Source organism: Gopherus flavomarginatus, chromosome 18 (genome assembly GCF_025201925.1).
Source record: "Gopherus flavomarginatus isolate rGopFla2 chromosome 18, rGopFla2.mat.asm, whole genome shotgun sequence".
Classification (NCBI taxonomy): domain Eukaryota; kingdom Metazoa; phylum Chordata; order Testudines; family Testudinidae; genus Gopherus; species Gopherus flavomarginatus.
The window spans coordinates 8,856,244-8,883,885 of record NC_066634.1 but is presented as its reverse complement, the minus strand read 5'-3'; the positions used below and the strand labels follow the sequence as shown (position 1 = coordinate 8,883,885).

General features: G+C 51.7%; 1 protein-coding gene and 2 non-coding genes across 3 annotated transcripts in view; 1 reads left to right on the top strand and 2 right to left on the bottom strand.

The window, feature by feature from the left end:
* The window catches only part of LOC127036605 (zinc finger protein 560-like), an 813,726-nt gene that overhangs the window by 704,940 nt on the left and 81,144 nt on the right, over positions 1 to 27,642 (top strand). The window lies entirely within an intron of this gene.
* Positions 17,394 to 17,465, bottom strand: TRNAQ-CUG (transfer RNA glutamine (anticodon CUG)). Its single transcript has one exon. It is a non-coding gene; the product is annotated as a tRNA-Gln (tRNA).
* On the bottom strand, positions 22,678 to 22,751 carry TRNAT-UGU (transfer RNA threonine (anticodon UGU)). Its single transcript has one exon. It is a non-coding gene; the product is annotated as a tRNA-Thr (tRNA).

Below are 27,642 nucleotides of genomic sequence, written 5' to 3'. Positions count from 1 at the left end.
ACTCCAAAGAGTGCCGCAGATCTCCCCCTCCTTGGGCAGCAAGACCCTGGCCGGGGGGGTTCCCTGTCCCTCCTCGCTGCCAAAGCAGCCTGCTCAGCGCAGAAACCGAGGTCACCTGTCTCCGCCCAGCCTCTCGCTGGAGCTGCTCCAGCCCCGAATTGCTGGTATCCAGCCTGGCCGGAGTTGGTGCGATGTCCTAGCAGAGTCCGTTCTTTCTCCCTGGTAGATTATGATTTTCCCTACTGCAGTTAGTGGCTCTTTCTCTGCTTCCCCATAGCCCCTCTCCAGTGATAGTGACCCCTGCTGGCCAGGCACGGGAGTGTCCTGTAGGTGCCTTCTTGGAGGAGCAGTGACTCCTGGTGGCGAGGGGCAGCAATGCCTGGCATGTATCCCCCGTAGCATCGCTGCAGTGACCCCTGGTGGCAACTGAGGGCAGTTGCCTATATGACCCCACTACTGCCATTGCGCCTGTGAGCGCTGGTGGTTAGGTGAGGCAGGGCCCTGTATGTACATCAGCCATTGGGGCAGGGCCCTCTGTGTATCCCACTCTCATCTCGACTGTAAGCTGTCTAAACTCGTACCTGCCTCATGAGGCCACAACCGTGGTACCCCGAACCCACCCAGCAATATCGTCAATCTATCCAACTACACACTCAGCCCAGAAGAAAAGTCTGTCCTATCTCGGGGACTCTCTTTCTGCCCTGCCACCTCCACCAACATGATACAGTTCTGCAGCAATCTGGAAGCCTACTTTCGCCGTCTCCGATTCAAAGAATACTTTCAGGACAACACTGAACAGCGCACTGATACACAGATACCCTCCCACCAACAGCACAAGAAGAAGAACTCCACATGGACTCCTCCTGAGGGTTGAAATGACAGTCTGGACCTATACATTGAATGCTTCCGCTGACGTGCACAGGCAGAAATTGTGGAAAAACAACATTGCTTGCCTCATAACGTAAGTCGTGCAGAACCTAATGCCATCCACAGCCTCAGAAACCACCCAGACATCAAAGAGGCTGATAAAGGAGGTGTTGTTGTCATCATGAACATTTCTGACTACCAAAAGGAGGCTGCCAGACAACTCTCCAACACCAAATTCTACAGGCCACTTCCCTCAGATCCCACTGAGGAATACACTAAGAAACGGCAAAATCTACCCAGGACACTCCCTACACTAACACCGGAACAAATCAACATACCCTTAGAGCCCCGACCAGGGTTATTCTATCTACTACCCAAGATCCACAAACCCAGAAATCCTGGATGCCCCATCATCTCGGGCATTGGCACTCTCACTGAAGGACTGTCTGGATATGTGGACTCTCTACTCAGACCCTATGCCACCAGCACTCCCAGCTATCTCCGTGACACCACTGATTTCCTGAGGAAACTACAATGCATTGGTGACCTTCCAGAAAACACCATCCTAGCCACCATGGATGTAGAGGCTCTCTACACGAACATCCAACACTCAGATGGAATACAAGCTGTCAGGAACAGAATCCCTGGTGATGCCGCAGCACAACTGGCTGCTGAGCTCTGTGCCTTTATCCTCACACACAACTATTTCAAATTTGATGACAATATATATCTCCAGATCAGTGGCATCGCTATGGGCACCAGCATGGCCCCACAATATGCCAATGTTTTTATGGCCGACCTGGAACAACGCTTCCTCAGCTCTCGTGCACTCACGCCTCCTTCTCTACCTACGCTACATTGATGACATCTTCATCATCTGGACCCATGGGAAGGAATCTCTGGATAAATTCCACCACAATTTCAACAGCTTCCACCCCACCATCAGCCTCAGCCTGGACCAATCTACATGGGAGGTCCACTTCCTAGACACCACGGTGCAAATAAGTGATGGTCACATTACTACCACCCTATACCGAAAACCTACCGACCGCTATGCCTACCTTCATGCCTCCAGCTTCCATCCCGGGCACATAACATGATCCATTGTCTACAGCCAAGCACTGAGGTACAACCGCATCTGCTCTAACCCCTCAGACAGAGACCAACACCTACAAAATCTCCACCAAGCATTCTCAAAACTACAATACCCACACGAGGAAATAAGGAAACAGATCAGCAGAGCCAGACGTGTACCCAGAAGCCTCCTACTGCAAGACAAACCCAAGAAAGAGACCAACAGGTCTCCACTAGCCATCACATACAGTCCCCAGCTAAAACCTATCCAACGCATCATCAGGGACTTGGGTGGCAGGCTGGTCCTCGCCCACAGGCAACCTGAAACATATTCTCACCAGTAACTGCACACCGCACCATAATAACTCTAGCTCAGGAACCAATCCATGCAACAAACCTCGATGCCAACTCTGCCCACATATCTACACCAGCGACACAATCACAGGACCTAACCAGATCAGCCACACCATCACCGGTTCATTCACCTGCACGTCCACCAATGTAATATACGCCATCATATACCAGCAATGCCCCTCTGCTATGTACATCGGCCAAACTGGACAGTCGCTATGGAAAAAGATAAACGGACACAAATCAGATATTAGGAATGGCAATATACAAAAACCTGTAGGAGAACACTTCAACCTCCCTGGCCACACTATAGCAGACCTTAAGGTGGCCATCCTGCAGCAAAAAAACTTCAGGACCAGACTTCAAAGAGAAACTGCTGAGCTTCAGTTCATCTGCAAATTTGACACCATCAGCTCAGGATTAAAGAAAGACTTTGAATGGCTTGCCAATTACAAAACCAGTTTCTCCTCCCTTGGTTTTCACACCTCAACTGCTAGAATAGGGCCTCATCCTCACTGATTGAACTACCTTATTATCTCTAGCTTGCCTGCATATATATACCTGCCCCTGGAAATTTCCACTACATGCATCTGACAAAGTGGGTATTCACGCACGAAAGCTCATGCTCCAAAATGTCTCTTAGTCTATAAGGTGCCACAGGATTCTTTGCTGCTTTTACAGATCCAGACTAACACGGCTACCCCTCTGATACTTTCAGGATATGTTTTGGTTCTGAGAGGTGAAAGGCTGCTGTGTGTGTGATGTTATGGAGTGAGGTAGCAAAGGTTGATTGCAGAGGTGGTGCATGTGCCACAAAAGTTGGTGGGTCCCTCCCCCAGCTCTGGCCCCAGAGTCCAGAATTTGCATACACCCACCCGCTGACCTGTGACTAAGAATCTGGTTGCAGAGGTATTTCGTGTCCCACAGCTGACTTCCCACAGTCCAATCTGCAAAATTTTCTTGCTGTCTGAGGGGTAAGAAGCATTTTCCCCAACTGTGGAGTTGTTTAAAACTTTCAGTGTGGAAATGAGATCAAAGCCCAGCAGCTTATGTATGTCTAAAAATTGCATTTAGTCATTAATCATTTTTTATCTGTGACATAGATCCAAATATGACTTAGAATTATAAAAAACTATATTTTTAAACTAGAGAGATATAAAGGACATAAAATGTGCATTTAAACATTTCACAAGAAAAACATACTGCTAAATACAAATATTCTTTTTCAATTTCTCTTATTTCACTATCCTTTGGAACCCATGTCCCTTGCCTAACGAGAGTTATGTAGGTTCGGGTGAGTCCCGTAATCATGAACTGCTAAGTTCCGTTCTACTGTCTTTGATTCATATCACCGGCATAACTGCACTTTATTACCCCTGTCCTAATAAGAAAGAGACTGGGGATCCCACAGCAGCCGAAATGACCCTTTGGACATGCACCCCCATCATGCAATGCGGGGTGGGTGTGAGCATGCATATCAGCAACAAAAGGCCTTTACAACAGATCACCAACAGATGTCAGGGTAAAGTTCATTCTCACCTTGCTTATATCCTCCCCCCAGCCAAGAATTGGTGGTCCTGATAAATCACACTCCCTGTTATACCAACACATTGGTATTGAATGCGAAGTTATGGCTAGCAAAAGTAGCCACCCATCTCTGCCTTGTAGCATCCAGCTTAGCCCTTGTTAACACATAAGTCAGTGGATTGTTCTCTGTCCACACCTGAAACTGAGCACCACACAAGTAGTCTCGAAATTTCTCAGTGATAGCCCATTTCAAGACCAAGAACTGCTGCTGGTGGTGGGATAGCGAGTTTCGCTATCAGACAGTCCTCAGTTGGCAATGCCTACAGATTTACATTGCCTTCCACTTCCTAGTACGGGACTGCTCCCAGACCCTCCAAACTGGCATCAGCATGCAGGATAAACGGTTTGTTTGGGTTAACAAGGACTAGGACTGGCACATGAATCAGGCAAATAATTATTTCCCGTACAGCCCTGTCACTTCTCTCATCCCGCCATGTCCCAGATGGAGAAGAGAGGAGCCCCTCCTGTGTCCCAGGCCAGGAACACCAGAATGTGGTGTGGTTGTGACGTAGTCCAGGTCTGCTAGTGCTGCAAAGGAGAAGATTTCCTTTCTCAGTCCAGGTCAACTGGAATTGTTGTTGCAGTGGGGGAGAGATGTCTTTCATCTGGTTCTTAGATGCTTTGGTGAGAGGGGACAGGCAGAGGTTTTTTTCTTCCCTCTGCAGCTCAAATCACACACTTCTTCTGTGCTTTTTGCTCTAGCTTGATTTTTCTCTTGCATCTCAATTTTCTCTTTCCTGGCCTCATTCCAGAGCATTCACAGCCCAATTCTCTGTCCTAACCCTGAGTTCTCTACTGCACTCTGAATGTCTCATTCTAACCACACCCCAGAGCCTGCACCCCCAGAGCCAGTGCCTTCATCCCTCTGCACTCCAACTCTCTGTCCCATGTACCCTGATTTAGGGCGTACTAATAACATTAATTTGGATAATTTGATGAAAATTTAATTGATTAGCTTACATTTAATTTAATTTAATTTAATTACTAAGTTACAGTTGCATTACTGCTATTCAAAAGATACATATGGCATTATATGCAACAAAGTTTTGGTTAATATACTCACAGCCTTCCTTGATAACCTGGTGGTAAGAGACACAGGACCAGCCTTGCAGTTCAGGTTTCTCAATTCTTAAGTGAAAGATGCAGTGCTTCGAAAAAGCTAGTGTTACTTAGGGTTTACTTGACTATGTTAAACTTAAAATCAAAACCTAATAAACAAAGAATAACAACTTAGGGAAACCGAACTTAGCCTAGTTCCCTTGAAACTTAAAGTTTAAGAACGAGTACAGCCTGCTGATAGTACATAGAGAGAGAGTGGAGGAAGTAAGTCAGAATGATAGAGCAAAGTGCTATAGGGAGGTGGGTTACCTCTTTTATAGGGCACAAGGGCCGGAAATCCTTCCTCCTATGCCCAAATTTCATTCCTCACCCACAAAACATTAGGGTACGTTTACTTCATAGGCTAGTATGTTTGTGCTTGTTGATGACATGTACATCTGCACATAAGTTACCTTGTGGTGTACCTGTTAAATCTGTGGGTACAACACTGAAAAAAACCCTATGCCATTCTCCATTGTCGATTGGTCTAGGTAAAGGTCTTAGACAGGCATGGGTACTTATCTATTTAAGTAACATGATAAAGGTCGATTTTCCTCTCGGAGTAAAAGGTCACAATATAGATATGCTCACTTTGACTTAGCTTAACATACAGGATATGGCCTGTAGGTCCTCGTAAGTCATGTGTCTCAGTCCCCTTATCATTTTTATTGCCCTCTGCTGGACTCTCCTCAGTTTATCCACATCCCTTCTCATGTGGGTCCAAACCCCAAAAGTACTCACATTTCACCCCATTGGCCCCAAAATGCCAGCTTTTAATATGTAAACAGGGTGCTGCCATGGTCAAGTCACTCCCGAGCTCTCCAGTGGAGCCTGCTGACAGAAGAAAAGGTAAAAATTAGCCAGGATGTCACTCAGTCAAATCCCTGTGCTCCCCGCAGGTGGTATCGGAAAGTTCCAAGATGGCTCACTTCCCTTTCTCTCATCAGCTTCAGGCCCCAGGGTTACAAATGCACAAACCAGTTGGGATTCTCCCTTGGCCTCAGGGTGTGGGGCTTCTCTGAGGGGATGGACTTGCACACTTGGGCTATTAGTGCAAAGATACAATTTCAATTTCTCTTAGAGAAATTGGAAAGCAATTAATATTTGGTAAAAATCTTATTTAGTGAAAGGAAAGCTGCAGTGAGAGCCCTGTTACTGGGGTGCAAAACACTTTCCTCCTGGGAGAAACAAGAAGTTAGAATTAGAAATTTACATCGTTTGTTCCAGTGTTGGTACAGGTTTAATTTTGCTTCTGTGTAGGTTTGTTACAGGCTGTGACCGTTTTGGTTTATTGGATTGTTTTGGTTTTTTTAGTTGGAATGGAGCTTTTAATTGATATTTGCTGAATTCGAGTGGCTGACCTGCAACACCAGTTTTGACATAATTCGGCATATTTTATACAGATTTGGCCAGTATTCAAAGATTCAGTTCCTTTATAGGAGGTTTTAGTGGTCATGCTTATTTATTTGATGTTATTTTATCATTCTGCTGTAGCACACTTTTTTGATAAAATGTTGAAATTATTAATTTACAGCATTTGTTAGTTTTTATTTTTACAAACAAAGTTTATTTTAATGTTTGGGTTTTAAATTTAACCTTGTTTTTGGTTTCAATTTTTCATTTAGGTTTTGGTGTCTGATGGGATCTTTAAGAGAAATTTGGATTCAGAATAATATTTGGACAGATTTAGAATATTTAAAGTAAACCCTGTTTACTATTTTATTTTAATAACGTTTGTATTGCTGTAAACTCTGGCTGAGGGGAGAGGAGATGAGCCTGGCCTTTAACTGAGAAGGAGCAGAGGCATGGTCCCCGTAAAGGGTGGGGCCAGATGATGGGGGGCACAGCCCCCCAATTTTTTTTGTCTAGCCCATCTCAGTCCCCAACTAAAGAAGAAGAGTCTGATACCACCCCTGCTGGTCACTGGGTGACATTGCTGCCCCATGGGAAACATGCTCTGTGCCTTACCCAGACTGGTGGGAAACACACTCTGTGTATTACCGTGACTGGTCCGTGGGTGTCACAGCTCCTAGAAGGCAGACACATGCTGTGCATTACGCCACGTGACCAGTGGGTGTCACTGCTGTATCAAGGGAAACACCTTCTGTGCATTACTCTGACTGCCCACTGGGTGTTACTGCTGTTCCAAGGGAGACATAAGAACGGCCAGACTGGTTCAGATGCAAAGTCCATCTAGCCCAGTATCCTCCTGTCTTCTGACAGTGGCCAGTGCCAGGTGCCCCAGAGGGACTGAACAGAGCAGGGACTCATCAAGTGATCCATCCCCTGTTGCTCATTCCCAGCTTCTGGCAAACAGAGGCTACAGGCACCATCTCCGCCCACCCTGGCTAATAGCCCTTGATGGATCTATCCACCATAAACTTATCTAGTTCTTTTTTGAACCCTGTTATAGTCTTGGCCTTCACAAATCCTCTTGCAAGGAATTCCACACGTTAACTATGCAACTGCCCTGAGTTTACCCCCGCTCCCCTGGCCAGGTTGTATATGGAAAAGAGGATGAGGAGAGCCATGATGTGTCTGTCAGTGGCTGGTGCCTCAGTTTCCTCTAGGCAGCAGTGCTGCAGGCTCCTTTGGTCGGTGCCCATGCAACTGTGTCTGGGGAAGGGGGAGTAGAGGCTTATGCTTCCCAGCCCCACACCCCACTCCCAGCAGCTGGGGAATCCAGGCCAAATTTAACCCTGGGAGCTGGGCCAGGATTAGCCTGGGCTGGGATAGGGCTGAGGAGGAATTGGGAGGGAGGGAGACGCACTTGCTGTAAGGGAAGATCCTCCCATTCCCTGCCAACCCCCTTCACTCCTTGCAGCACAGCACCCCCTAACATTTCTTTCTCTGTCATGGGAGCTGTTTGCTGCCTGCTTCTCCCTTAGCATCCTCTCTCCCCACCCTGGGGCACTGGCATTACCCGTCCTGTGCAAACAGGAAGGCCCCGGTGTGCCCCATGGCACCGCCCTGCAATTGTGGGGGCAGCTGTTGGATGGAGCCATATCGAAATATGGGGGTGGGCAAGGCTGGGGACCAGGACTCATGGGTTCTCCCCTCAAATGTGGGAGGGGAGTGGAGGTTAGGGGGTAGAGTTGGGGAGGGGGAGGGCTGGGATCCAGGGATACTGCTTTTTCTGGTTTTCTCCACCTCCTGCAGCTGCCTCGGTCCTTTCAGTGCGTTTCTTGTTCCAAATACATTTGCTGACTTGTGTAACTCACCCCAGAGGTGGCTGCATCTCAGTGTTGGGTGAGGCAACTTTGGCTGCCTGACCTCCTAACCACGTCTCTCTCCCACTTCGGGTGACCCTGCAGCACTCGGCAAACATCCACAAGATCATGGGGCACTTTGAGCACTCGGCAGGCAGGGGCCAGGTGCCCAGCCTCCCTCCAGAGAATGGGACCCAGCACCCCCTACTTTTTACAGGGATTAAAAAGAGGCAAAGGGGGGCAAATCAGAGGAGGGGGTGGCCAGGGTCTGAGCAGGGGGTGGAAATTGACTGGTCGGTGAGTCAAGCAGCTGGAGGCAGAGTTAGGAGAGGGACTGAAGGGCAAAGTCAGGGAGGGGGGAAGGAGCCGGAGTTAAGCCCTGAGGGAGGCGCTGCCAGAGGGTTAAATCCTGGCACAGGCAGGGGCTGAGGGGTAACAGTTATCCCGGTGGGCTGAGACTCCAGTGTTTGCAAACGTGGGTGGGGGGAGCAGAGGGCTTTTTTATTTCCCCTCTCACAGGCAGCACCTCTCAGCATGGGCTTCCCAGGGCTGGGCTCTTAAAGGCACAGGCATCCCACCGCCTAGACACTGCAGCTCCTCTCTGATGTAACCTACTGAGGTACTGCAGTAGGAGACTCAATTCAGTGAAAGTGGGCATTCCCTATATGCCCCCCAGCCAGGGGGCTGTGCACCCCCTTCCCTGAATTTCCCCAACACCCCCTCCCTCAGTTGTCAGGTAGTTACATGCAGTGCTGCCAATGTTGTCATTGGTTTCAAATTTGAATGGAAATTGAAACATTAACACACACTTTAAAAGCAGATACAACGTATGAAAACTATTTGTACCTGTTAAAGTAAAATAGGTTTAGAAAGCCTGGACCAAGCCTGGTTTCCTCACCCAGCTGTTGTGTTTGCTGACAATGTTGGTGCATTGGCTTCGGCAGTGTTGGCCAACCTTAGAATTTCAAATGATAATTTGTAAGTGAGGTGTGAATGAGCTCTCCCCTGGCAGCTACTGATGACCAGGGTTGGGAGGAGGCTTTGGGACCAGACTGTATTTACATGAACTCACCTACTCTGCCGAGGTATCCAGTGGACAGAGCTGGGCTGCCTCTGCTCTAGGTGCCCGGAGGAGGGAAGGTGTGTGGGGCTCCAGCCTGGGACTCTTCCTCCCTCCTGCCAAGTCCTGACTATTAATCCCAGCCCTGGCACTCCTTTCTTCAAGCTTGTGAACATCAGGTGAATCAGCAAGAATCCCAACTATCAGGGTAGCAAGTTCTAGAGCCCTAACCCATTGTGGCCATCCCCGCCAAACCCCTGACTCTAGGAGGTGTGAGTCACCCAGCAGGAGGGGAAAGATTCACTCTTACACAGCTGGAGACAGGGAAATTGAGCTCTGGGGCTTTACCATAAGCATGGGTGGCAAGTTTGTAGAAATTTTGGTGGTGCCCAGAACCCGCCCCCCAACCTCCACCCCCACCTGCCTAAGGCTCTGGGAGAGGGTGTGGGGGGGAAGTCTGGGGTGCAGATCCTGGGCTGGGGATTAGGGTGCAGGAGGAGTGCAGTGTGCAGGCTTTGGGATGGAGTTTGGGTGCTGGGTGTAGGCTCCAGGCTGGGGTGGGGGGTGGGGTTGTAGGAAGGGGTGAGAGGTGCAGGCTCTGGGAAGGAGCTTGGGGATGGGAAGGAGGAGGGGGTGCACCCTCTGGGAGGGAGTTTGGGGATAGGAGGGAGTGCAGGGCTGAGGGGCTGAGGATGAGGGGTTCATGATGCAGGAGGTGGCTCAGGGTCAGGCAGAGGGTTGAGGTGGTGTGATGGCTGTGGGGCTGATGATGGGGGATTCATGACTGGGGCAGAGGATAAGGGTGCAGAGGGATGAGGGTTGGGGCTGAGGATGAGGGAGCTCAGGGCTGGGGGCGTTGGAGAGGCTCAGGGCAGCCTGCCTTGCCATTGGGGGGGCGGGCACTAGGACACTGGGGCAGCAGACAGCAGTTCTGCCCAGAATCCCTCTACTCCAGCAGCAGGAGCAGGCAGGGGACAGGTGCACGCTGCTTTTTGTCAGGCAGGGACGCAGTGTGACCAGGGGACGGTGGCAGGTAGGGGCCAGTGCCCAATCCAGGCAGTGCCAGGGGATGAGACCCAGGTCCAAATATTGCTGGAGCAGGGCCCCCAGCCCTGAATATTCCTGGAGCCCGAGCACCACAAATGTATATAACCTGCCGCCTATGACCACAAACCAACACAAGGTCCCACTGAGATATGAACTCAAATTACAGGATTCAGAGTCCTGAGTGCTGCCCATTGCACCATGGGACCAGCTTGTGCTGCCTTCTCTGCACATCGGTGACCCTCATGGGGCTGGCTTGTGTAAGGGGGCTCTTGGCCCTTTACTAAAACTTAGTGTGTGTGTGTGTGGGGGGGGTTGGTTGGCTAGTTCCCAGCACCAATAGAAGGGGGAAGGATCAATGGGAAATCAGGATCCTGAGACTGACAGTCCCCAGGGACAATGGGGAGAGGCCAAAGCTCCAAGTTAGCTGCTCTGACAGGCCAGGCAGTGTAATGAGAGAGTCACCAGGCCAGGGGGTCCCATCCTCCATGTGAGCTAGAACTGCCTGGGCGAGAGTGGGGCAGAGCTAAGGAGGGAGCAGGAGCCCGAGAAGAGCCGGGGAGCAGAGCTGTGCAGGTGTAGTGCCAGAAACTGCTGCATGTAGGAATTTGCAACCTGTAGCAGTTACTGATACCTGAGGTTGTTCTTATTTGCTGACTTGTCCTAACTAGCTAAAACTTGACAGTGGTTTCTCTAGTAAAGGCCAGTCCCTGGCCCCTTGGTCCAGACATCCTCCCTCATATCAGGCTAGGGTGACCAGATGTCAAAGATGAAATATTGGGAAGTGGGGGGTGGAGCAAAAAAAAAAAGCCAGAGGGCCCCCCCTGCCACCAAGTGGCAGTGGCACAGCCCCATCTCCAACCAGCTCTCGGCTCCAACCCCCGCTACACCCCCAGCTCCCCTATCCCCTCCCTCCTGGGCCCAGCCTGGGCTCCGAGCTCTGCAGCCGAGCCATGATCCGGGCCCCTCCTGCAGCTCCCGGGCAAGGGCTGAATCAGGCAGTTCCCTGCAAGAGCGTGTCCACCCCACGTATGTCTCCACCCCCGGCCCACCTGGGCTCTGCCTGCTCCGTGCTGCCCCCAGCCCCACTACGCTGCCCCGCAGGCTGCAGGGCTGGAGCAGCTTCCGCGCTGCTCTCCCGGCCATGGCCATGGCCCATGTGCAAACCTGCGGGGGAGGGGCGCTGCCTTCCCTCTCCAGGTCTGCAAGGGGAATGTAAAGCGGCCGTTCCTGCGAGGGTGGGGCGGTGGGTTCCCTCCCCGGCTCTGCGACGGGAATGGGGAGCGGCCGTTCCTGCGGGGGCAGGGCGCTGCCTTCCCTCCCTAGCTTTGCCAGAGGACTGGGCAGCAGCAGTTTGAGCAGGGGCAGGGCACTTGGTTGTCTCCCTGGCTCTGCGAGGGGACTGGGAAGCGGCCGTTCCTGGGCGTGTGGGGCGCTAGGTTCCTTCCTAGCTCTGCGACGGGAGTGGGGAGCGGCCGTTACTGTGGGGGCGGGACGTTGCCTTCCCTCCCCAGCTGTGGGAGGGGACTCGGGAGTGGCCCCCTCTCCGGTGTGCGGGGGTGGGGGGTGGGGAGCATCTCTCCCTCCCACTCAGCCCCAGGGGGCTGGTTACAGGTAGGCAGGTATCCTGAGCCCAGCAGCCCTTCCCCCCTGCCAGCCACGTCATTTGCATTTTCACAGACCATTTCCGTCTTACCCAACTGGTTCCCTGGTTTTGAATTCAAATCCTTGATCGTTACAGGAGCAGGGCCTGGATCCTGTCCCAAAGAGACAGTCGCCTCCCAGCCAATATCCTGGAGAACCCCAACAACCAACCAGCCAGACCCCTCCTGGGTCTGCACAGGGATCCAGGCCATATGCAGGACGGGGGGCTTCACCCTGGGGGGCTTCACCCAGGTCCCACAGCCCTTCAGTATCTGCGGCTGCACCACCACAGTTCTCTCTGTCCCAGGGTCTTGCCACCTCATGCATGTTTCCCCTCTGACCCTTGGGCAGCCCCCTATGTCTCTCTGCTCCACCATCCCCAGTCCATGCTGCTGCTGTTTCTCCTGCAGCTTTTCCTCAGGCTCTTGCTCTCATGATCCTCTCGCACTCTTAGGCTCTGCTCCCATCCCATATGTCTTCGATCCCCTGATGGGGAACCCGATCGTGAAAACCATCATCTGTTTGGAGACCAGACTCTCGGGGATATCTGGCTGCTGCTCCAGCTGCTCCCAGATCCTTTTGTAGCCCCATCTGGGTCAGGAATCTGCTCCTCAGACGTGTCTTTCTCCTCCCGCTCACGATTAACTGGGCCTTGGTGAACTTCCCCGTGCGTAACCCTCTCTTTGTGCACAGGATCACAATGTCCTTCTCAAGGAGATGGTGATAGGCCATTACTTCACCGTTCCCAAGTGGCTCTGGACTCACACGCCTGTGTGCTCTTGGCTCCCTCATGGTTTCCAGGAAGAACCCCTGGTGTGCCAGACCCTTCTCGTGGTCACCACCTCTTTGCCAGGGTCGAGCTGCAGACTCCTCCACCCCTGGGACTGCTCCTGCCATCCCCAGGGGTACCCTGCTACTGCAAAAATCCTCTCTCCCAGGACAGAGTGGCAAGCTCGTCCGCCCCGAGACTGTCCGCTGCAGTCCTCAGGGGGACCCTGTTACTCCAACAGTCCTTCTCGCTGGTCACACACACCCAGAGGTTAACCGCTCCCTGAAACCATCCCTCTCTGAGCCTTCAGCACGCCTGGTTCTCATTATCCCTCCTTTGTTTTACTGCTCCCCAGTTACTTACTGCAAGCAGCGCCATTCACGTGGTGCAGTACATCCCACCTCTGCCACCAGTTGTCACAGAGATCCTGGGCAATGCTCTGGAACTGCTCCCCACAAAACCAGTCAGGACTTTGAGGAGCCTCCTCTCCCTTGGAGCAGAAGTTTTTAGGGAAAGAAGCTCACAAGTCTTCACCTCCTGGATCCTTGGAGCATTCAGCATCCTCTGACCCTCCATGTTCTTCCCACAGCGAGTCCGCCCAGGCAGGGTCCATTTTGGGGGGTATCAAGGTTCTTTCCCCACTTTGAACTTTAGCTTCCAAAAAGTGGGGACCTGCACGATCACTTTTAATCTCGATTACCAGCTTAAATTTGGTACGCTGCCACCAGCCAAAAATATAGTGTTTGGCACACTTCCTGTTCCCCCAAAACCTTCCCTGGGGAACACAAGACCCAAACCCCTTGGATCTGAACACAAGGAGAAATTAGCCTTCTCCCCCCTCTTTTTCCGCCCAGACTTTCCCCTCTCTGGGTTACCCTGAGAGGCTACGCTGATCCAAACTCCTTGGATCTTAAAACAAAGAGGAATTAACCTTCCCCCCCGTCCTCCCCCCCCCCCAATCTCTGGTGTGTTCAGACCCAATCCCCTTGAGTCTTTAAACAAGGAAAAAAACAATCATGTTCTTAAAAAAGAAAGCTTTTAATTAAAGAAAGAAAAGGTAAAAATTATCTCGATAAAATCAGGATGGAAAATGTTTTACAGGGTATTCAGATTTATATAGCCCAGAGGGAGCTCCCCTGCCCTCTTAACCTGGGATTCAAAGTTACAGCAAACAGAGGTAAAAATCCTTCCAGCAAAAGACACATTTACAAGTTAAGAAAACAAACATAAGACTAATCCATGTTTCCTGGCTATACTTACTATTTTGAAACATGAGAGACTGATTCAGAAAGATTGGAGAAAACCTGGTTGCACGTCTGCTCCCTCTTAGCCCCAAGAGTGAACAAAGAACAAAACAAACAGCACAACAAAGACTTCCCTCCACCAAGATTTGAAAGTATCTTGTCCCCCGATTGGTCCCCTGGTCAGGTGTCAGCCAGGTTCACTGAGCTTCTTCCCTTTACAGGTAAAAGAGACATTAACCCTTAACCATCTGTTTATGACAGGAGGGAAGCCAGCACCCCACCCCCTCTGGAACTGCCACTCCCCAGGCCCCTCACAGAGCTGGGAAGGGAAGCCAGCGCCCTGCCCCCGCTGGAACTTCCTCTCTCCTGTCCCCTCCCAGAATTGGGCCGGGAACACAGCGCCCCACCCCCGCTCGAATGGCCACACCCCTGTCCCCTCCCAGAGCTGGGGAGGGAAACCAGTGCCCAGGCCCTGCTCGAACGGCCACTGTCCAGTCCCCTCCCAGAGCTGGGGAGGGAAACCAGCGTCCCTCCCTGCTCAAACCTCCACTCCCCAGACCTATTTCAGAGCTGCAGGGGAAGCCAGTGCCTTTACTCCACTGGAACCGCTACTCCCCAGGCTCATCTGAGAGATGGCGAGGGATGCCAAAGCCCCTCCCCTGCTCGAACCGTCATTCCTCACGCCCCTTCCTGAGCTGGGGAGGAAACCCAGCGCCCCACCCCCACAGGAATGGCCTCTCCCCAGTCCCCTCACAGAGCTGAGGGAGCACCCCACCCCCTGTGATGATGCGGATCTGGTGGGACCCAACTGAGAGTGCCAATTCAGGACCAATTGCTCAAACAGGGCAGTTACAGCCCTAGACTGGGGTTTTCCCACCTCTAAGGCAAACCAAACCAGTCAGAGAGGACTTTGGTTTCACCCCACTGGCTAACCACAAGTCACACAAGCAATTTCCTTAGACACTCCAGTCTCCCAGTATCACCACCAGTGCCACCCGTGCTGGGGATGAATGGTTATGAAAACCAACACCCCAGTAAAAGAAAAAGGTTCTCTCGATCCCAAAGGAGCAAGCCCCAGACCCAGGTCAATATACACATCAGATATTACCCACAAATCACGCTGTTGCCAGTCCTTTAGAATCTAAAATGTAAAGGTTTATTCATAAAAGGAAAAAGATAGAGCTGAGAGCTAGAATTGGTTAAATGGAATTAATTACATACAGTGATGGCAAAGTTCTTAGTTTAGGCTTGTAGCAGTGATGGAGTAAACTGCAGGTTCAAATCCAGTTTCTGGAGAACATCCCCTGCTGAGATGGGTCGTCAGTCCCTTATGTAGAGCTTCAGTTTGTAGCGAAATCCCTCCAGAGGTAAGAAGCAGGATTGAAGACAAGATGGAGATGAGGCATCAGCCTTATATAGGCTCTTCCAGGTGTAAGAACACTTCTTTGTTCTTACTGTGGAAAATTACAGCAAAATGGAGTTTGCAGTCACATGGGCCAGTTTCTGAATCACAAGGCATATCTGCCTCCTCTCAATGGGTTAATTGTGTAGCTGATGGTTCTTAATGGGCCATCAAGCAGGCTAAGCAGAGCTAACACCCACTTGTCTGGGATCTCTCCCAGTAACACAGCACAAGTTTGAAAGATAGACAGTATACAGCCAATATTCATAACTTCAACTACATAATGATACAGACATACAGACAGCATATCCATAACCAGCAGCCCAGAACCTGGTCTTAGACACCTTATATGACCCCCTTTACATAGGATTTGGTGCCATTAAAGGACCTTGGTTGCAAACCATGTTCTATATAGTCCGAGTTTATATCAGTAACGTCACACCCCCGCAGGAACGGACGCTCTCCAGTCCCCTCGCAGAGGTAGGAAGGAAAGGCAGCACCCCGCCCCCGCAGGAACGGCCGTTCCCTAGTCCCCTTGCAAAGCTGGGAAGGGAAAGCAGCTCCCCGCCACTGCTGGAATGGCGGCCCCACAGTCTCCTCGCAGAGCTGGGGGGGGGGACACAGAGCCCCGCCCCCGCAGGAACCGCCACTCCTCATTCACCTCGCAGAACTGGGAAGGGAACCCAGCACCTCACCCCTGCAGGAAAGACCGCGTCCCAGTCCCCTCGCAGAGCTGGGAAGGGAACCCAGCACCCTACCCCTGCTTGAACAGCCACTTCCCAGTCCACTCGCAGAACTGGGGAGGGAAGGCAGCACCCCACTCCCACGTGAATGGCCACACTCCAGTCCCATCGTAGAGCTGGAGAGGGAACCCAGCACCCCGCCCCTGCAGAAACGGCCGCTCCCCAGTCCCCTCGCAGAGCTGGGGAGGGGAGGCAGCGCCCCGCCCCTGCAGGAGCGGCCACTCCCCAGTCCCCTTTCAGAATCGGGGAGGGATGTCAGCGCCCCACCCTGCAGGAACGGACGCTCCCCAGTCCCCTCACAGAGCTGGGAATGGGAGGCAGCGCCCTTCCCCCACAGGAACGGATGCTCCCCAGTCCTCTCGCAGAGCTCGGGAGGAAACCCAGCGCCCTGCCCCTGCTGGAACGGCTGCTCCTGTCAGAGTTAAACTCAGGACTCACAGTTTGTCAGACCACTCTGTGTTATTAGCATAGCGCTCTGCTAATAACACCCAGATAATGTGAGCTCTATGCAAGACACAAACTATTTTATTTATACAGATAAAAGAGCGGGAATTAGACAAAGGGACAAAGAAAGCAAAACAGTAAAATTCACCTGGGGCACAGCATGCATATCCTATTTCCTTATTAACTCTTATAGATCTAAGGCTAATACTTCACCAATTGCCTTTGAATGGTGCAATTGTTCTATGTTTGGTGGTGCCCAGAACCCGCCCCCAACTCTACCCCCCAAACTCCACCCCCACCTGCCTAAGGCTCTGGGAGGGGATTTAGGGGGGAGGTCTGGGCTTCATATCCTGGGCTGGGGATTAAGGTGCAGGAGGGGTGCAGGGTTCAGGCTGGGGGGTGCATGCTTTGGGACGGAGTTTGGGGGTGGATAGGAATGTGTGGGAAGGGGGAGGGGGTGCACCCTCTGGGAGGGAGTTTGGGGATAGGAGGGAGTGTAGGGGTGAGGGCTTTGGAGCTGGTGCTGAGGGGTTCATGATGCAGAAGGGGGCTCAGGGTAGCCTGCCTTGCCATTATCAGAGGGCAGGCACTAGGACCCAGGGGCAGCAGACAGCAGTTCTGCCCAGAATCGCTCTACTCCAGCAGCAGGAGCAGGCAGGGGACAGGCATACGCTGCTTTTTGTCAGGCAGGGACACAGCACGGCAGGGGGGGACATGCAGGGGGAGGGGCGGCAGGCAGGGGCCAGGGCCAGGGGAACAGACCCAGCTCCAAATATTGCTGGAGCAGGGCCCCCAGCCCTGAATATTCCTGGAGCCCGAGCACCACAAATGTATATAACCTGCCGCCTATGACCACAAGGTCCCACTGAGATCTGAACTCAGATTACAGGATTCAGAGTCCTGAGTGCTGCCCATTACACCATGGGACCAGCTTGTGCTGCCTTCTCTGCACATCGGTGACCCTCATGGGGCTGGCTTGTGTAAGGGGGCTCTTGGCCCTTTACTAAAACTTAGTGTGTGTGTGTGTGGGGGGGGTTGGTTGGCTAGTTCCCAGCACCAATAGAAGGGGGAAGGATCAATGGGAAATCAGGATCCTGAGACTGACAGTCCCCAGGGACAATGGGGAGAGGCCAAAGCTCCAAGTTAGCTGCACTGACAGGCCAGGCAGTGTAATGAGAGAGTCACCAGGCCAGGGGGTCCCATCCTCCATGTGAGCTGGAACTGCCTGGGCGAGAGTGGGGCAGAGCTAAGGAGAGAACAGGAGCCCGAGAAGAGCCGGGGAGCAGAGCTGTGCAGGTGTAGTGCCAGAAACTGCTGCATGTAGGAATCTGCAACCTGTAGCAGTTACTGATACCTGAGGTTGTTCTTATTTGCTGACTTGTCCTAACTGGCTAAAACTTGACAGTGGTTTCTCTAGCAAAGGCCAGTCCCTGGCCCCTTGGTCCAGACATCTTCCTTCATATCAGGCTAGGGTGACCAGATGTCAAAGATGAAATATCAGGACGCGGGGGGCAGAGCAAAAAAAAAAAAAACCCGGAGGGGCCCCCCCGCCAAGTGGCAGTGGCACAGCCCCATCTCCAACCAACTCTCGGCTCCAACCCCTGCTACACCCCCAGCTCCCCCATCCCCTCACTCCTGGGCCCAACCTGGGCTCCGAGCTCTGCAGCCGAGCCATGATCCGGCCCCTCTTGCAGCTCCCGGACAAGGGGTGAACCAGGCAGCTCCCGGCAGGAGCGTGTTAGCCCCATGTATATCTCTGCCCCCCACCCACCTGGGCCCTGCCTGCTCCGCGCTGCCCCCAGCCCCATTGCGCTGCCCCACAGGCTGCAGGGCTGGAGCAGCTTCCGCACTGTGCTCCCGGCCATGGCCATGGCCTGTGTGCAAACCTGGGAAGGAGGAAGAATGCCGCGTGCTTGGGGAAGAGGCAGGGCAAGGGCGAGGATTTGGGGAGGAATCCAATGGGGCAGTGAGAGGGTAGGGCTAGGGCAGGGCCAGGGCCAGGATTTGGGGATGGATCCAATGGGGGAATGAGGGGGTGGAGTTGGGGGGGGGAGTATCCCTCCAGACTATGCCTGTGTGTCGGAGAAGAGGACAAAGTTATTTGTTTGTCCAGGGTCCCGACCAAACATCGGTCGGGACATGGGACAAACAAGAAAATATCAGGACAGTCCTGATAAAATCGGGATGTCTGGTCACCTACATCAGGCTTCAAGTTGAGAATCATTTCCCATTCCCGCTGTGTGGGAGGGGAGACTTTTAAACGCGCTCTCTGTGCGACTGCACATGGCTAAGCAAAGAGAACAAACCCTAAATCCCCCCTGTGCTTTGGGAGCCAGGTTTGCGGTGGGAATTCTGTAGTTCAGATGACTTCACACCTGGTCATTGTGATTCTTTACTCTGGCATTGGGGGAGTTTTTTGCTCACAGCTGTGATGGCCAAGTGGTTAAGATGTGGGAGCTGAAGTATAATAGGGTTTCCCTGTGCAGGTTTGAATCCTGCTCACACCATGGTCTGTGTTTTGGCCAGTCTCTCACCTGGGCAACACCTCTGTACAGCCCCCTGAGACACTCTCAATTCTCTCCCCACCCCAAGTAAATCCTGTTCTGCTCCTTTCATAGAGATCCCTGGGACACCACCTCACACTGTGTCCCTGAGGGGTCAGGCAAACTCTCAGCACCTGAAGCCTCTGCCACTCACCTGGTGCCCCATAGATCAGCCACAGCCCTGGTTCTGCTCCTCTCTCTAGAGTGCGAAAGAAGCCAAGTCAGCGACGCTATGGGGCTGCAGAACCAACAGAGAAAAAATAGGTGCTCAGTGCCCACTGGCAGCCAGCTTCCCCCGCCCACTATAGGCCTTGCTGACAAGCTCCTCCTCTTCCCCTTCAGCACCTCCCACTTGCCAGTGATCAGCTGTTCAGTGGGGTGCAGGAGGTGCTGGGTTGGGAGGAGGAGGAACAGGGACAGGAAGAGGTGGGGGTGGGAGAGAAATGGGGCAGGAAGGTGCAGGATGGGACGGGGTGGGATGGGGGCAGGGCCTGAGGATGAAAGGGGGGAATTTGTCCCAGACCCCTCTAGGGCTGGCTCTGAAGAGAAACGCTGACTATCACAGTGACAATACAACAGACCAGCATTGCAGGGGAGACCGAGGGAGATCCACACTCATCAGGTCTCTTCTCTCCCGCACGGTGAGCCAGACACTGCTCTCTCCTGGCTCTCTAGCAGCTGGACGTCAAGGAGCCATTTCCCCACAGGAAGTGCATTGAGTGCCCCTGTGGTGCTGGAGGGGGCTGGCACTGCTGCTGCCTGTGGGGCTGGCAAAGGCACTGATGTCTGCACAGACTCTCAGCTGCCAGGTCGGAGGGGGCACTTGGGACCTTACCAGACTGGCACAGTGAAGATGGGAGGTTGACAGAGCAATACAGATGATCTCCAGAGCATGGAGCAGCGTCCGCCCATGCAGCCAAGCAATGAGCATTTCCCACAGTGTGGAGCCGAGGGGGAGGCGGCAGCTGCTGTTCCAGCTCCTGGGGGACAGGTCCTGCCAGCCAACAGACACTTCTTACTCACCATAGCTAAGGGCACCGGGTTCCTCCAGTGGGGGTGTGAAGCAGCCATTCGTTTTCCTGTCCTTTCTGTGTGCAACTGCTGACAAAAACAACCCAGACAGAGAAGCAACAGGCCAAAATACTGTTGTACAGCTGCCCAAAGTAGCTCAGTTGGGAGTGTGTTAGACTGAAGATCTGAAAGTCCCTGGTTCAATCTTGGGCTTTGGCAGACTTTGTTTGTGCAGGGATGGCTTGTTTTCTGGGAGCATAGCAATGTCTGCACCCAAGGTGAGTTCCTGAGCTTGGGCTCTGCAGTAAGAAAACATAGAAGGGGGTTCTGCCTCTAGTTGGCCCACCTGTCCTTTAATGATGAGAGCTGTCTTTCCCAATATGGTAGGAAGAAAGTGAGGCAGGGCAGCCCTCAGGAATGGTGCTAGAGGGCTGCTGGGCAGGGATTAGAGATAAAAACTCCTCTGTATAGCTGAGCAATGGCAGTACCAGGGAAGGGGCATCTGTAAAAGTGACCCAACAATACCTCTCCTCCTCTGGGCACCTAGAGCAAAGGCAGCTGGTGCTGATAGCTCCAAGGGAAGGCTTAAAAGCCACAGAGCAACTGAGGTCAGAGCTAGATGCCTATATGTGGCCTTCAGACAGGCACAAAAACACCCAGCCAGGCTGCTCCCTGCCATGCCAAACACCCACTGAAGGTCACCAGCATGTGGGGCAGCTGCTGATGCTCTGTGGATAACATCACAAGTTGGGAGGAAAGCAGGGCCAGCCCCTAGGGTGGGGCCTCTGACTGGTCCCACTCAAGGTGCTCACTTTTGCAGTGGGGCAGGAGATTTTACCCCAAGAGGCTTTTCCTGAGCTGGCGAGAAGCAGAGAAACACGCAGGCTCCGAAGACACTATGTAGCAAGTACCCCCCAGCATAGGGAGAGGGGCACACGCTAGCCCGGGTAGCTGCCCACTTTCTTTGGCAAGTCAGGAAGGGCAAAGGCTAGACTAGAAGCACTTGGGGCTCATGCTCCAGCCTTTGTGACACCCAACCCCCAGCTCCTTCCCGGGGCTCTAGCTGAAGCCAGAGCATTGGCCTGAGCAGCCAAGAAGAGGTTCCAGCCCTGAAGGGAGCAGGACTTTCAGCACAAAGGTAAAACTGCAGAAACACAACTACCAAGGGACTCAAACCCTTAATCGTCTGACCCACGCTCAGACGCCTTATCCATTAGGCCACATGAGTGGTTCCTGGGACTTTTTTGTGCCTCTCTTTTGCCTACCTGCTCACTCTTGTGGTGAATGATGAAGATGGTCTCAACAAGCCCAGGTAGCTCAGTTGGTAAAACATCAGGCTCTTAATCTGAAGGTCCAGAATTCAAGCCCCTGTCTGGGTGCTCAGCTTTAAGTTGCTTTGTGTGCCAGGAGCCAAATGATTCCTGGTGCTGTCCACCAGCCCCATGGGGGTTCCCAGAAGCCATGGTCATTTCCTGGAAAGGTTCCTTTCCTCAGGAAAGAGGCCACATCCACAGGAACAGGCCTGGAACATGCAGTCTCTGGCTAGCAGGAAGTGCTGTGGGGCCAGGTGCTGAGAAAGCTCAGAGGAAGACCAGCAGAGATGAAGGGAAGAGAGACAGAGAAGCAAAGAGTACAGAGGGCAGGTGTACAGGGGGTTCTGGTCTGGCTATTTTGGGGAACTTCCCTGGTTTATACATGACCCTGGTGCCACTGGCCAGAGAAAGGATCTGAGTCCTCACCCCCGTACCAGAGGCCTGCCTGACCCCAAGGACGCTCTTTCTACTCTCATGTGTGGCAGAGTCCTTGTAACCCCAACAAGGGTGTGCCCAGGAATCCTGCTGAAAAACCAATACTACTCTGGTTGGGGAATTCGGTTTGAATGTATTATTAGTATTCTCTTCTGATTTCTGAATCAGTTCAGCTCAGTCTTTGTCCTCCAGGTGTGTTTCCAGCTGTTGAGTTATGGGGGAGAGAGGCCAAGTCATGGTGTCTCTACCCTTCTTTCATAGTTTCTTCCAGCTTGTTAGGAAGCTCCTTTTCTAGGATGTGAATCAAGCAGTGTCCATCCTCACAAGGCAGACTTGTACAAACCATATGATCATTATATGAGAGTGGTGAATATGGGGCTTCCAGGGTGCTGCTTTGAGCACAGCGTGCCACACCTGGGCTTCCATTGCAATGGAGACATACCCTTAGAGTCCATCTCTCCTGGGATAAAGATGGCAGCATGGCTGGCCTGGGTCATCTGGCTTGGGCTCATGGACGTAAAGCTGAGAGGCTAAAAACTGTGGTGTAGATATTTGTGTTCACACTGAAGCCTGGGCTCAGAAACCCTCACCACTCATGGGGCCTCAAGCCCATATGTCTGCACTGTAATTTTATAGAGGTTTGGAGGGAGTTTAGCAAGTGGAAATGGTAAAACCACATTGAGGGGACTGGACCACTGACCTATCAGCTCTTAACATCCAAACTTTCAGTAACTCTATTGTCAGTGCCTGTGAGTGTAATTTAAACCATAGGTCCATCTAGCTCTGAATCTTGTCTTCTGACAGTAGCCAATACCAGGTGCCCTAAAAGCCACTCCCCAAGGCACCACTGGGAGTTGAACCCAGGATCTCCTGTTTACAAAACAGGTACTTTAACCAACTAAGCTATGGTGCCAGCTGTTATTTAAAGCATTGTGTTTGGCCCACACCTGACTCTCTGACAAGCCCCACTGGGCCCTGACAAGTGTTGCTAGTGTTTGGCTCCTGTAAAGCAGAGGAGAAGGTGAAGTTTTGCTCCCAAGGTGTGTGTGTGATTCTTTGGACAGGTTTACACTACAAAATTAGGTTGGTGTAATTACGTTACTTAGGCTGGCAATGGAGTGCTATCAACCTAATCCCAGTGTAGATAGCGGCTCAGCTGTTAGAACTTTCTGGAGCTATGAAAGGGGAGGGGCCCAGCCTCTATAGCAGGAATGCAGGGCAGGAGAGTTCCCGGCGGGCATTATGGGATACTGGTGGAGGCCAGTTATGGCGATATAATAGCCAGCAGCATTTACACTGACAATTTGTCACTTTAAGTTTGCTGCAAAAAGCTCTAGGCCTCTTGTCGAGGTGGTTTTATTTTGTCACCAAAACAGGGCAGTTTTGTCGCCAGACGTGGCATTGCAGCATGTACACCAGCCACAAGCTGCCAACTGAGGGAGCGTTGTGTGTTTTTCACACATCTAAGCAATATAATGATGCTGAAATAACTTTGTAGTGCAGACCTGGCCAAAGATTCACACACACACAACTTGCAAGGAAAACCTCACCTGCTCCTCTGCTTTGCAGAATCCAAACACATGCAAAGCTTATCAGGCCCAGTGGGGATGGCAGGGAGTCAGGTGTGAGCAGACACTATATTTTAGCCACAGGAAGGTACCATGGCTTAGCTGGTTAAAGCCCCTGTTTTGTAAACAGGAGACCCTGGGTTCAACTCCCAGTGATGACTTGTTGAGTAACTCTTGGGGCACCTGGTATTGGCTACTGTCAGAGGACAAAACACAGAACTAGAAGGGCTTTTGGTCCAGCCTACTATGGCTGTTGTCATGGTTTAAATTACACTCACAGGCATTGACAATAGAGTTACTGAAAGTTTGGGAGTTAAGAGCTGATAGGTCAGTGTTCCAAGCTCCTTGCAGATGACCCCATCCCTCTGGGACAGGGGCAAGTCTGGGCTCTCACACCAAATGGCTCATTGTGGCTGCCAGAATCTGTGAGTAGCTCATTTAGTTTCCATCAAGGATTGAGTCCTGCTTTGTGCACCGTGTGTGAGAATGAAAATCCTAAACCGCCCTTTGAAATAACGAATGCAGCAGGACGTGTTATTGTCCCTGCCTCAAAGCAGACAGACCAATGGAGAAATGCCATTGAGTCCACGGTAATACTCCACTGCCATTTTACCTTTTTTGCTTGCTAAACTCCCTCCCAACCTTGTGGGGTTCAGAGCCCGGTATTCAGCCTGAGCCAAGATGTCTACACTGCAAATTTGCCACCCCACAGCCCAAGTCCTGGGAGCTGGAGCTTGCATGGGACAGCCCTGGGTGTTTCATTGCAGTGTGGACATAGCCTAGCATTATGTCTACACTGCCATTAACACACCCAAGTCACTATTCTCAAACACTGGGTCAGCTGATTGACGCTTGTGGGGCTTGTGCTGCAGGGTTATAAAATTACAGTGTAGACCCTTGGGCTTGAGCCCAGCCTCCGAGACCCCATGAGGCGTGAGGGTCTCTGAGTCTAGGCTCCAGTCTGAGCCCCAGGAATCCAAATCAGATCATCCAGGCCAGACAGGCCACAGGGATTTTGCCACAGTATAGATGCACTCTCAGGGTATGTCTGCATTGCAACGTAAGCCCAGGGTTAGCAGAGGTCATATCTGCAGCCCCAACACATAAACATAAACCATGAGGAAAAGACCCACCCCCAAAAATAAGCTGGGCAGTGTCCTTCCCCCCTACAGTTCGTAAGTCCAGCAATCAAAAGTCCTTAACATGAGCCATCCCCTCTCTGCTCCCCACTCACAGCTGTTGTCCTTAGTCAGTGCAAGCCCAGAGATGCCTCTGTAGAGTTTACCTGCCACCCTGGGTGGAAAAGGGGGAAAATAAGAAGGCACCATACTCACTGTGCTGTCTAGGGACTCACTCATCCCTCCTCAGCCACCCTATCCTAAAGTTGATCTAACATCTGAATTTTAGTATTAGGACCCAGGCTCCAGCCCACTTGCCTTTGGAACCCCTGTCCCCTGCCTAGCAAGTGCTACTGAATTGAGAGTGAGTCCCTCAATCGGGGTCTGCCAAGTAGAGTTGTGCTGCCCTCGATTCACACAACAAGGATAACAACACCTTTATTTCTCCTGCCCCAATAACAAGGAGACTGAGAATCCAACACCAGGCAAAAGCGATCATTTCGGCAAGCAACCCAACATATTTCCAACATACCGTAAAATCCACATGCAGATTCATACATGAAACCTTGCAAGATAATCTTCCTGAGGGGGTCTGAAGCACCTGCTGCGAGAGGGAAGGAGGGAGCTGTGGGTTGGGATTGAGGGGCACTGGGAATAGGAGGGGGCTGTGGGTTGGGACAGAGGAGAAGGGTGAAGAGGAGTAGGCTCTGGTTGGGAGTGAGGAGCAGTGTGCATAAGAGGGACTAAGGGTTGGGATTGAGGGGCACTGGGAAAAGAGGGGACATGGGTTTAGGCTGAAGAGCATCCTCGTTTGGGGATCCAGCAGGAAAGGGAAAGGCAGCAGGTAATTCCAGTTCCTTAGGGATATTCTGTGTGTTTGTGTATGTGTGTGTGCAGGGAAGGAACATGCTATATGCCCAGAGACCTTTATTCTTCCAGGCTGCAAGGACAAAGAGGCTGTCAGGAAGTTGCCCATTCAAACCCACACACAAAAAGGCCCTTCTGAGGAAAGGGAAAATCCTGAAGAGAAAAAGTAATATCAAAGAGGACTCCAGAAAGACAGTCAAGAGCTTGGTGAATAGTTTATCACCTGCCCAGGGACTTGAACCCTGGATCCTAAGATTAAAAGTCTGATACTCTGCCATCTGAGCTAGCCAGGCTCACAAGAAACAAGAGCAACTTGGTGCAGAGGAAAAGCTAGTGAAGAAAACAAGTGCAAGAAACAATAGGGGAAACCTGCTGCTCTCACTGGCCTGGTCAACACTACGTGTTTATATTGAATTTAGCAGCATTAAATTCGCATTAACCCTGCACCCGTCCACACAACAAAGCCCTTTATATCAATATAAAGGGCTCTTAATACCGATATCTGTACTCCTCCCGACGAGGTGAGTAGCCCTGAAATTGGTATTGCCATGTCGGATTAGAGTTAGTGTGGCTGCAATTCTACGGTATTGGCCTCCGGGCACTATCCCACAGTGCACCATTGTGACCACTCTGGACAGCAATCTGAACTTGGATGCACTGACCAGGTAGACAGGAAAAGCCCCATGAACTTTTGAATTTCATTTCCTGTTTGCCCAGCGTGGAGCACCGATCAGCACAGGTGACCATGCAGTCCCAGAATTAAAAAAGAGCTCCAGCATGGACCGTATGGGAGATACTGAAGCTTAGGCTTTTTCTCAGCTCATTTCACCACCCTCTATCCTGCTGGGGTTGAGTTTATCGCAGGTGTTACCCAAAATTGGGCTAGTTAGTAAGTGTAGGGAGGACTAATGACCCACCAGAGTTTGGCAGAAAGCAGCCGGGTTATTATACTGACAGCCCAGCTCAAAAGAAGAAGAGAGGGGGAGTGTCACACTCACACTTACATACTCATGCTCCCAGGACAGGCACAGCACTGGAGATGTCAGGATTCTGCAAGGTAAGTGTCCCACAGTGCAGCTATGGATGGTGCGATGAAGGTAAGTCTTCCTGAGGCACAGTGAAATACAACGCAGAGAACCACTAGCCAGGTGGTCCGGGCAAAGGGCATTCACTGGAGGTACAAGCTTGTGAGTAACTCCTGAGCACATGGCCCCTTCTCCTTTTAAGGACCTGAACCTAATGGTCTGCAACTAGAGATGACTTGGCTGCATCTGGTTGGTCACACTCCACCTTGGGCAGCGTCCATGCTCTGGGTGTGTGAGTGCTGCCTAATTAGAGTCCCAGACACCTTGTCTACCTGGGAGCTCTTCTGCTCTTCAACCAGCCCATTCACCCCACGAGCAGTCCAGGAGGGAGCAAGAGGGGAAAAGCCACTTTACAGGCATTCAGAGAGGGAGAGCAGACAAAAGTGGGAGCAGGAGAAGTATAACAGACCTTTTGAGCATAGAAATCACTGCTGCTCCTACAACAGCAGGAACAGGCCAATAGGAGCTGGGAAAATTAAGCCCTTATGTTTCTGCCTGGTTTTGAACCAGAGACCTGCTACATGTTAGGCAAACATGATAACCACTACACTACAGAAACTCTGTCACAGGGTTTTGCCCCTCCCTTCATAAGAATGGCCATACTGGGTCAGACCAAAGGTCCATCCAACCCCACATCCTATCTGCCAACAGTGGCCAATGCCAGGTGCCCCAGAGGAACTGAACCTAACATGTAATGATCAAGTGATCTCTCTCCTGCCATCCATCACCACCCTCTGACAAACAGAGGCTAGGGATCCCATTCCTTACCCATCCTGGCTAATACCCATTCATAGACTTAACCTCCATTAATTTATCTGGAAATAGAAGGAAGAGTACTTGTGGCACCTTAGAAAATGAACAAATGTATTTGAGCATAAGCTTTCCTGGGCTAAAACCCACTGCATTGGATGCATGCAGTGCAAAATACAGTAGGAAGGGATATATATATATATATATATATATATTACACACAGAGAACATGAAAAAATGGATGCTGCCATACACACTATAAAAAGAGTGATCAGTTAAGGTGAGCTATTATCAGCAGGAGAAAAAATCCTTTTTGCAGTGATAGGATGGTCCATTTCCAACAGTTGACAGGAAGGTGTGAGTAACAGTAGGGGGCAAATAAACACGGGGAAATAGTTTTACTTTGTGTAATGACG